Below are 2,500 nucleotides of genomic sequence, written 5' to 3'. Positions count from 1 at the left end.
AATGGCGCCCTAAAAAAAAGTCGATTAATCCTTTGACATCTCACATAGAACCGCGGAACCGATGTGTTCGCCCGTTGTGTAACTCCCGAGAGTGACCACCCTGGCTCGCGTTAACTGCACCTTCGCCTGAGGTCACCTGTTGGGGGATTACGCGGCCTGATAAGACCAAGAACCGCTGTGTTTGGCCAGACCGGGGATTCGAACTCCTATCTCGCCTGCCATAGAAGCAAGGCGCCGCTCGGGCTTGCGTTTCAGAGCTACCAACTGTGCCGATGTCCGTGGCATGTCAGTTGGCTTCTTGGTGATTACTGTGCGCCGAGGAGCTCACGCGTGTACTGTGCGATGAGGACACACGGGGCGCGCGACGTAAGTTCTGCGTCGGGGAAAGTTGATGCGGTTAAGTTCTTTAGGAATAATCACAAGGAGTATTATCTGATCTCGGGTACACATACTGAATACGCGCGCGCGCGCGCGCGCGCGTGTGTGCTCATATGCATATATGCTTACATATACATATGCACAAACAGCTATACATACATGTATTTTTTGTGTGTCTGTCCGTCTGTCTGTTTGTTTGGCCATCTCTCTCTCTCTCTCTCTCTCTCTCTCTCTCTCTCTCTCTCTCTCTCTCTCTCTCTCTCTCTCTCTCTCTCTCTCTCTCTCTCTCTCTCTCTCTCTCTCTTTCTCTCTCTCTCTCCCTTTCTCTTTCTCTTTTTCAATATATATATATATATATATATATATATATATATATATATATATATACATATACATATAAGAACACACACACACACGTTTGTGTGTGTGTGTTGGTATTTATACCCATGCATCATGCTCAAGCATAAATACCCTCCTTAACTCAACTCCAAAGTAAATTTCAACTTGCAAGAAGAAAGAACTAAAAGGTGGGGACATCAGCCGTCAAGCCAGGGTTGTCAGCCAAATCCTGCGTCAAGATTCGGGCAGCAGACACAGATAGAGCTTACTTATTGTTCACCAGCAAACGGGCGCCATGCTTGTTCACGGGCTCACACGTCAAGTATTTCCTCGTCTTTGCAGTATTCCTGGGACGAATTTTACGGCGAAAAGCTCGAATGCCATTTACCAGCTGATTTGTTCAAGGGTAAAAAATGTTATTTATCGTGGTTGTTTTTTTGATGGTGTTGTTGTTCACTACTTGTTTGGAAAGATAACGGGAGATTCTTTTGTCTGATTATCTTTTCATTCCAAAGGGACGTTCGGGATGGTGTGATCTGCATTCATAACTGCAACTAAAGGTCGAAAAAAAGAAGAGAGAGAGGTAGGGAGAGGGAGAGAGGGAGGGGGGGAGAGGGAGAGGGAGAGGGACAGAGAGAGAGAGAGAGAGAGAGAGAGAGAGAGAGAGAGAGAGAGAGAGAGAGAGAGAGAGAGAGAGAGAGAGAGAGAGAGAGAGAGAGAGAGAGAGGGGGGGGGGGAGAGAGAAAGAGAGAGCGAGCGAGCAAGAGAGAGAGAGAGAGAGAGAAAGACAGACAGACACAGACAAACAGACACGGCAGACACGAAGAGGAATAAACAAATAGAGACAAGCGAGCACCAGAAACAGAGACAGACAGACAGCCAGACAGACAAGACACCGAGAAGGAGCAAGAGAGAGGCAAGGCTGTTTCCACACGCGAAGGAGTCTTCCTTGCTGGGGCTGGGTTGAACTTCCTGCAACATGCAAAGCCCAGCGGGAAGGTCAGCTGTCTGGCGCAATGTTGATGCACACGCGACCACACTGCCCAATGATGACACAATATATTAATACGCCCATGTGACTTCATGCCTTCAGTGTTGTATTCTGTGTTGTATAAAGTATTTAGATGTTGACTAATGCATTTTTTTTTTTCGAGCAGGGGGGGGGGGTGATCTGGATTATATAGAGGGTCTTTGAAGCAGAGCTGAACTGCTTCCAACCAGTGGGAGTTAACAGTAAAAGGCTTGATTATATAAGCCATGGAGGTTTAATGGACATCTGAGCATCGTCCTCTCACATACTGATTTAACAGAATTAATACTGTCTCTTTCTTTCTCTTTCTCTCTCTCTCTCTCTCCCCCTTCCCCTCACCCTCTCCCTCACCTCCCCCTCTCCCACATCCTCACCCTCTCCCTCACCTTCACCCTCTCCCTCTCCCTCCCCCTCCCCCTCTCCCTCCCCCTCCCCCTCTCCCTCCATCTACCGATCGCTATCACACTCTTTTTTTATTTCTTCTTCCTAAAATTGGCTTTGTTTTTCTCACACACTACTTCCTGAAAGCCTGCGTCCCTGAGCAACGACACCTTCAGAATTCTCAATCTAGGCACAAAGGTGATAAGTAATGGACATAACAGGAGTATGTTATGTGCTTTTTTTATTTCTGAATCGACTACAGAAAGAGGGAGGGAAGGAGGGATGGGGAGAGGGAGGAGGGAAGGAGGGATGGGGAGAGGGAGGAGGGAAGGAGGGAGAGAGGGGGAGTTGGAGAGAAGGCAAGAGGGGAGA

At 47.9% G+C, this 2,500-nt stretch overlaps 1 protein-coding gene across 4 annotated transcripts in view; it reads right to left on the bottom strand.

Annotated features, from left to right (window-relative positions):
* Positions 1 to 2,500, bottom strand: part of PRL-1 (PRL-1 phosphatase) — a 47,347-nt gene that overhangs the window by 30,592 nt on the left and 14,255 nt on the right. The window contains exon 1 of one of the 4 annotated variants that reach the window (XM_070137837.1): positions 266 to 345. The exons of 1 other annotated variant lie outside the window; for it this stretch is intronic. The gene's annotated coding sequence lies outside the window, so the exon portion shown is untranslated. Of the gene's footprint in view, positions 1 to 191; positions 346 to 2,500 lie in introns of those variants that run through there. 2 more of the 4 variants (XM_070137839.1, XM_027354357.2) reach the window with 2 other exon arrangements.

The sequence above is a fragment of the Penaeus vannamei genome, chromosome 23, assembly GCF_042767895.1.
Source record: "Penaeus vannamei isolate JL-2024 chromosome 23, ASM4276789v1, whole genome shotgun sequence".
Classification (NCBI taxonomy): Eukaryota; Metazoa; Arthropoda; class Malacostraca; order Decapoda; family Penaeidae; genus Penaeus; species Penaeus vannamei.
This window is presented reverse-complemented; position numbering and strand designations above follow the sequence as displayed.